The sequence below is a fragment of the Heterocephalus glaber genome, unplaced genomic scaffold, assembly GCF_053883595.1.
Source record: "Heterocephalus glaber isolate CG9 unplaced genomic scaffold, H.glaber_assembly_v1.0 deba00001579, whole genome shotgun sequence".
Lineage (NCBI taxonomy): Eukaryota > Metazoa > Chordata > Mammalia > Rodentia > Bathyergidae > Heterocephalus > Heterocephalus glaber.
The window spans coordinates 2,775,827-2,784,441 of NW_028258360.1; the positions used below are offsets into that span (position 1 = coordinate 2,775,827).

Consider the following 8,615-nt stretch of genomic DNA (forward strand, 5'->3'; position numbering starts at 1 on the left):
TCTAGTGATTTTCCTTCACTAACTCTCTACGCTTTTAGACCTGTTTAGTCAGTTAATGGACAAGCCAAATCTTTGTGAACTGGCGAAAATAATACATTGATGCTTTTTAATACTTTTACAGTACTTAGTTAATACCCTGCCCTGTTCTAAGTATCTCAAACACTTAACGACTTCCAGTGGGATCGTTACTCTTTTTATTCCCAGTATACAAATGAAAAACAGAGGCAAAAATGTAGTTCTCCTGGTTTCAAAAGCTAGTGACAGAGGGTATGTAGCCAAGGCAGAAAAGGTGATATGGATGCAGGTATTATAGAACAAGGTTAGTGAGAAGGACCTAGAAGAGATACTCTGCCCAGAACAGGGTTCCATAACTGAACAGAATCCAATGGAAGGAAACCTGACTTGAGTCTGTCTCTGAACCTTTGGTCTGAGAGTCCTAAGAGATTCTAAGGGCAGAATAGGTGTCACTATTCAAGATAGGCACCAACCTTACAGACAGGCTTAAGTAATTTCACCAGTGTATTTAATTTAAGGGGCCTGGGTTGCCAAGGAATTGTTCCACATTCTCACCCAATGTGTTCACACCCTCTCTCCTGGACTCACACTGAGCACGTGCACTTAACACCCCTCCTCTCACTGAATCCTCCCCATGCCCACCCATCTACCCTCCCTTGAAGGAGACCCCTGTCACGCAAAGCTTGCCCATCATACAGCAACTGGTCAACATCTGCCTCTTCCACAAAACTGTCATTTCCACAATATGTATTTTCTGTGCATTGCATTGAATCACATAACTCATTGGCACATTTTTGCTGTTTTGCATAAATATCTTACCTGTGTATCCTCTGAAGCCATCGGCCATGTAGCATTATTTCCCTCTATCACTCATTGTGCTCATCATGGTACTTTGCTCATATGAAGTGCCTAGTGGATATTTGTTAAATGAATTCAAGGAGTGCCATAGCTTATACATTATACTAGCTTTCCTATCAAACCATTACTCATGGTAGAACAAAATGTGCTTGGTAAATCTTTATTAATTAATTACTTCACCAGTGAGTCAAAGTATTAAAACTAAAGATTGAAAACATAAGCTAGTACTATAATTTAAAGAAGGGGTCCACAACATATGGGTCACAGACTAGTACCGGTCCATGGTCTATTAGGAATGGGGCTACAAAGTAGTAGGTGAGCAATGTCCAAAGCTTCATCTGTATTTACAGCCACTCCCCATTACCCCATTACTGCCTGCTTAGCACCACCTCCTGTCAGATCAGCAGCAGCACTGAATTCTCATAGGAACAAGAATCCTACTGGTGACCTGCCCATGCAAGGGATCTAGGTTGCACACTCCTTATGATAACCTAATGCCTGACAATCTGAGGTGGGGCTGAGGCAATGATGCTAGCACTTGGGAGTGGCTGCAAATGCAAAGTAACATTAGAGAATTTTGACCGCACAGAGACAATAATAATTCAATTGCTTACAGATTCATATTAAAACACTATCAGTGTGTGGCAGGTGACAATTAAGCTACATCTGATGGTGGGCTTTCTAGTGGCACATGAGTTGGTGTACTTCAATCATATAGCTGCATCTGTTGGTAGGCTTTAAGCCAGAATCCTACACTTATTTGAGCCCATGCATGTTCCACCCATTATTTTATTTACCATTCTCTCCACAACTCTTTCCCACACTCCACACTTGTCTCAGTCACAGTTTTGGTAAGCCCACAAGCTGACTCTAGCCAAAATGAATAAAAAACAAATGTCACTGGAGAGCTTCTTTGAAAATGAGGAAAGACCCAATGATGTGATAGCAGAAGACTCTAAAACTGCCAACAAAATACATTTAAGAGAAAATACCAAGAGTCCTACTTAAATTAACTTTTTACTGAAACATATGATTCACATTTTCAAAGCCTGCTTGGTATAAGATGTGGTGACCAGCTCTCCAAAGAGGCCATGAAACCTTCAAACCTCCTTCACCACATGAAGACTAAGCAGCCTGAATTTGAATTCAAAAACAACTGTTTGGAGTTTTTCAAAAGAAAAAATTATAAACACAAACAACAGAAGTAATTATTGAAGAGCATCACTTCATCAAATGTGTCATCATTCTTAATGGCTAAACACATTGCTAAAGCTACAAGACCCTTTAATATCAGTGAAGAGTCGATCCTGCCTGCCTGCTGATGAGGACATTTGTTGTGATCTTTTAGGCGATCTGCCATTCAACAGGTGCCGCATGTTTCCCTTTTGGCTACCACCATAACTACATGAATTGATAAAATAGCAGAAGAAAATAGAGCACAATTTTTAGAGATGAAAATGAGTCACCATTGTATGTAATCCAGGTCAACCAGTCTACCAATGTTGACACCAAGCAACAATGCTTATTTCTGTGTGAGATATTTTTAAGAGGATTGCAGAGGACGTGTCATGTGTACTTTTATTGCCAACCAAAACCACAGCTGCCACGCTGTTCAAGTTTTTGAATGACTACATATCAGGAAAACTAAGTTGGTCATTTTGTGCCCATATATGCAGGGACTAAGCAGCTGCCATGACTGTACATCTTTCTGGCTTCGCTATTCAGGTCAAAGAGGTTAGTTCTGACTCTGAGTTTGTGTAATGGGTCATGCATAGAAAAATGCTGGCTAGCTGAAAAATGCCACCTGAACTTAACACTGTTTTGCAGGGTGTGATTAAAATTATCACCACATTCAGTGCCATGCCTTTAACTCACATCTGTGTGTGCAGCTCTGTGAGGAGACAGATGTAAAGCACAAATGCCTTCTCTTATAGTCAGAAGTGAGATGGCTTTCTAAAGTTAGACCACTGGCCAGAGTTTTCAAGTTATGATAGCTGATCCAGAGATTTCTTTTTGGAAAACAGTCACCATGCTTTCAGTGACAAGCATGGGATACAAAACCTGTTTACTCCTATGACACATTCGACCTGCTCAACAAACTCCATCTCATCTGTCACTTCACAGAAGAATGACTGTGCTCAAGTCAGCAGACAAAGCACATGCATTAAAAGCCAAACTAGAATTATGGGGGTTTTGGAGTAAATATTAGGATGGTTGACATGCTTCAAGCATTAGCAGAGAATCTGAAAGACAATGAGCCAGGGTCTTCTGTCTCAGCTTTCAGAAGAACTTGAGCATTGCTTCCCAACCACAAGACACACCCTAACTGGGAAGGCATGGACCCGCAACGCAGTTGTGAATAAGCCAGGCGAATCTACTCAGAAGAAAATCAACTGCTTGGGATTGCAAATGATGGCAGCTTTAAAAGTGTGCTTGAGACAACTTCAAATCTCCATAAGTTCTGGATTAAAGTCAAGGTGGGATATCCCAAGATTGCCATAGAAGTACTGAAAAACCTGCTTCTGTTTCCAACATCCTATCTTTGTAAAGTAGGGTTTTTCTTCAATGACCACAATCAAAATGAGATTACAGAGTAGACAGGACAAAAGCCACTTACTTCAGATGTCACTGTCTTCCATCACCCCAGATGTGACCTTCTAGTTGCAAGGGAGGAAACGCAGGGCTTCCTCTGATTTATCATTATGTTGAGTTGTACAATTTCATTATATATTACAATGTAATAATAATAGAAATAAAGTGTACAATTAATGCAATGCAGTTGAATCTTCCTGAAACCAGCCTCCTAGTCCATGGAAAAATTGTTTCCATGAAATGGTCCCTGGTGCCAAAAAGGTTGGAGACTGCTGATTTAAAATTAATAATACTACGATGCATCTAAGGTACTTCCTGTAATTTTTTTACAAACCACGCTATGAACACAATTCTTGGGACTTATTTCCAAAGGAGGCAAACATTTTCTTCCTTCCCTCAAGGGTGGTAAAGACCTCTCATCCCTGGTCAATCCTGCTGTCTTTGACACACTGTTGACAGGAGTTATGAAATGTGGGTTTTAATAACGATGGCTACCAGGAAGAGTAAAATCTTGAGTCTAAAGTCTCTCTCTCCTAAATATATTTTGGTTTTGCTTTCATCTGCCTGTAAACACAAATTTGTATGAGCTCTGTCTTGTGCTACACTAAGAGCATGAGATCAAATATCACTGAAGAGTAGATTTCATACATGACATAATTTATAACATTTCCAGGGATATAATCACAAAAACATGTTTTGTAGGAATTGTTAAAGATTAGACATGCAATGAGAGGAAGTCATTCTTTGTACAAACATCCCTCTGGAAACCTTGTCTATTTTCTTCTTCTCCTCAGGGGAGAAGTGTCTTATTCAAATTACAGGCCAGAGCAGGAGATTAGATCACATGAGAAAATACTTTAGATGATAAAAATTTATAATATGAGTGTTCAGTTTTATAAATATTCTTTTTATAACATAACTGGCCCTGGAAAACATACTGGAAAATATCTCAGGGTGGATTTTTTTGTTAAATTAGAGCTAAAATTTTACTGTTATTATGCATAAAATATCATTATGTTTACTCCCCTCCAAAATCCCTTACTCCATCACAGAGACTTTAATGCCTTGGCCACTGAAGTCCAATGTTCTGACTTTGTCCTCCCAATGTCTGGGCACCACACTAACCTTCCCTCTTCTTCCTGTCATTGCAGGCGTCAGACACCGTGCCTGGCACATAGCAGACCCTCAATTATTGTTTGATCAATGAAAATCTTTTGAAGCTTCGCATATGAGCAGAAATCTTTTGAGGGTGTATGATTTTTAAAAACTTTTCATCAGAAGATAAAGTAGTCTTTGAAGTTGCAAAGGCTCCTCAACACTTATTTAACATCAATTCCATTCCAAAACAATGATTTTATCCTATCTAGCTTTTTTATTTCTCCCAATTGTGGTAGAAAAGACTAACAGAGTGATTGTGTTCACAATTAAGTGCATGGTCTTATTTTCATCTAGCCGGTTATTCTCGACAGTTAACAGGAAAACTGGTTCAAAGGTTCAGCTTTGTATTAGTCCTGGATCCAGAATAAGATATTTACATTTTTTACTATTCCATAATAATATTCAGAGAACTAAAACAAGTACTTTGAACTTCTCAGTAGAAAATTATTATTGTAATACAATACCCTCTGACACAAAAATATGCTATTTTTTGCTTATTTATGAAGTAAAACACATTTTTATAATTGCATATATTTGTACAAGGTTTTTTTTCATTTTTAAAAAATAATTTTATCCATTTACCTAGAAATGTCTCAAGTTTATCCTTCTTTATGGCTAAGTAGTACTCCATTATATTTTTTTAAAACATCTTTTTTATCCATGTATCCCTTGATGGGCATTTGAGTTGTTTCCAAAATTTAGCTATTAAAAACCGTGCTGCTATAAAAATGGGTATGCATATATCCTTGTATTATGATGTTTTTAATTCTTTTGGAAAGATACCCAGAAGGGGAATAGCTGGGTCAAATGGGACCTCTAATCCTAGATTTTTGAGGGATCGCCAGACTGATTTCCACAGTGGTTGCACCATCTTACATGCCCAACAACAGTGGAGCAGGGTTCCTTTTTCCCACATCCCCACCAGCATTTGTTATTGGTTGATTTCTTGATAGCAGCCATTCTTTCTGGAGTGAGATGGAATCTCAGTGTTGTTTTAATTTGTATCTCTTGGATAACCTGTGATGTTGAACACTTTCTCATATATTTATTTGCCATTTATATTTCTTTATCTACAAAGTATGTATTCATCTCAGATGCCCATTTTTGAATTGGGTCTTTAAATTTGGGGGGTCCAATTTTTTTCAATCCAATCGTATACTAATAAAAAAATTAATAAAGAAAAATAATTTTATCCATTGATATTTTTCTCTATATTCAGAGAATTTCTGGGTTTAGTTTTTATTTGGTTTGTCTTTATTTGGTTTGGTTTTCATTTGCAGCACATGTAATTGCCAAGGGTAACCAATGACAGCCTGGACATTATAGGATCTTATTAAACTTTTTTCTTGCCCCTTTGCCTTACAAAGTCTTCAACACTAGAGCAGTCGAGAGTCAGTCAGAAAGTCCTCTGCATTTAGTATTCCCGAAATGACATGACCAGTGAGAAGTTGGCCGCCACTCTCTGATGGTCTTTTGCAAGCCCACGGGAAGTGATGAAGGTTTACTGTCCCTGTAGGTCTGTCTTTGCATTCATAGATTATTTACACATCATTCTTCCCCAGCATTTACCACAGGTGTAATTTTAATGGTGGTAATCATCTATTTAGTGGCTTTCTAGTCTTTAGAAAACCCACTGGAAAACTTTTGATAAAGGGGCTGCATTAAATATTTTATATTTTAGGGGCCGGGGATTTAGTTCAGTGGTTCCACTGCCTGCCTTGCAGGCACAAGGACCTGAGTTCGATCCCCAGTACCAAAAAAAAAAATATTTTAGATTTTGCGGATCAACAGCTCTCAGATGAAAATATCCACATTGGGTATGAAAACCATTAGAACATGAAATGTGCTTTTAAAAGAAGCACAGCTATGTGTTGATAAAATTTTATGTCAGTGTCTGTACATCTAAATTAAATTTATATTATTGTCCATACATCACCAAATATTAGTTTTCTTTCAATTTAGTTCAGTCTTGTGAGCTGTCCGAAGCAGGTTCACCTTACTAACCTCTGCATTAGCCCCCTGTATTAAGACACATAAGAAAAGATTCTGGGTCATCTTTCATCTGCCCACACAGGCTCTGACTCAACATGGCGCTCTGCATGTTGCAGGTACCTGTGGCTGTTAAGCTCAAATGTCAAGGTGATTGGCTTGGGAGCCAACTAGAGCATGAGTAAAATACTCTTCTGGGTGTGTTTGGTGGGTCATGGAGGCATGGCCTTTGGGTCTCTATCCGGTCTCTGGCCCCTTCCTCTCTGATGCTGTTCCCCTGTTCTGCTTCCTGGCTACCACAAAGTGAGCAGCTTTACTCCACCACGCCTTGTCACCATGATGCTCCAACCTTGATCTGGCCCATCACAGCCTGAGTCCTCTGAAACCAAGAGCCAAATTAAATCTCTCCTCCTTCAGTTGTGGGTGTCAAGTATTTGGTCCCAGCAACAGGGAACCTGACCAGTACAGCACTCAATACATATCTGCTGGTGAATCGCTACAAACTATTTACGTTTCTCTTAATACATGGTTAGCTTACTGGTGCATAAGTTAATGTGTTGGTACTTCCTTCATTCTTTTTCTCTAAGACCCTAGTAAAGTCAAAATGTAGTAGTCTTTAAAGGATTAAGTTATTCCTATTAAGTTCAAGATATTTAGAAATTGACTTAGTTGTCAAAGGAAAGCTTGGTTAAATAGATCAAATAATGCAATGGGTAATGCAATGGATGGAATGCTTATACCTCTCCCTTAAATTTGCATGTTGGAATCCTAACCCCCAAGCAGACTGTATTGAGGTAGGACATTTAGGCAGGGATTAGTTCATGAGGATGAGGCCTCATGACAGGATTAATCTCAGAGACCTCAAAGAGCCATCTGACCTCTTCTTGCAATGACAAACAGCAAGTTGCCATCTATGAACCCCAAGGGGTCCTTTCGAGACAGTCTGTGGGCACCCTGATCTTGGCCTTCTTACCCTCCAGAACTATGAGAAGTAAATTTCTGTTGTTTATAAATCACCTAGTTAGTGGCATTTTATAGCAGCCGCAGCAAACTAAGACAAGCGGTAGTAAGCCACATGGCACATTATTAAAATTGATCTGGTCTTGCTGCTCCCTGCCCAGCATGGCATTGGAATGCAATAGCCACCAGGCACTAAGGTTGAGAGGTACATCTCATTTTGGCTTTCATCTTTGTCATGGTGCCCGTTTCCAATTTTCCCATTTATTTCTAGTGCTGGCCTCCATGTAGCATTGTGCACCTCCACACTGCGAGATGTGGCTGGGATCTTTGACTGAAGTCTGAAGTGAACAACAGGTTACAACCCTGAGCTGCATCTGAGGCCACTGTCATTCCTGCCAGAGAAGTTTTATTGCCTTGTCCACTCACAATATTTCCTTTAAATCACCTAACCATTCTCACCCTCCTTTATTGTCACCAGCTCCAGCCACAACTACTGTGCCTACAGAATCACATCCTGTTTTGTAGCAGAGAATAGCCTTCCCCTGTGAGATCTGCATCACAGCCCTATATAAAAGCATACAGCTTGTAAGTGTCCTTCAGAACACACAGCACTGCAGAAATCAAATATAAATTATATAACCAACACCACTTCAAAAAACAATGCTATTCTCTCTTTAGTTTAGAACATTTTCACACAAGAAAGCAAAACAAAGAAACCTTTAAAATTGAGTAATTGTATTTTATAAGTAGTAAGCTGCATATTTTACCGTGTATGCCTCTAAAAGCAGTATTTGCTATAAAGGCATAATGGATATAGACTTTTCTAATATTTCAGCTATAAGCTGCTAAAATTATTTAACTACCAACTAGCTCAAAGTAATCTTGTAAATTATCTGCATGCCTAGACAAACCATCATTTACAAGGTAAAACCAAGCATTTTCTTCTTTGGAAGCTGACTTTACAAACACCATCTTGTGCATTTTATCCAGAGGGCTTAATTCCGAGCAAAGCAATTGTGTGCATTCTCAGTGGAGGGCAGTGA

The 8,615-nt window shown here is 39.0% G+C and overlaps 1 protein-coding gene across 4 annotated transcripts in view; it reads right to left on the reverse strand.

Moving 5' to 3' along the window:
* Positions 1–8,615, reverse strand: part of Fgf14 (fibroblast growth factor 14) — a 629,887-nt gene that overhangs the window by 513,966 nt on the left and 107,306 nt on the right. The gene's annotated exons all lie outside the window — the stretch shown is intronic.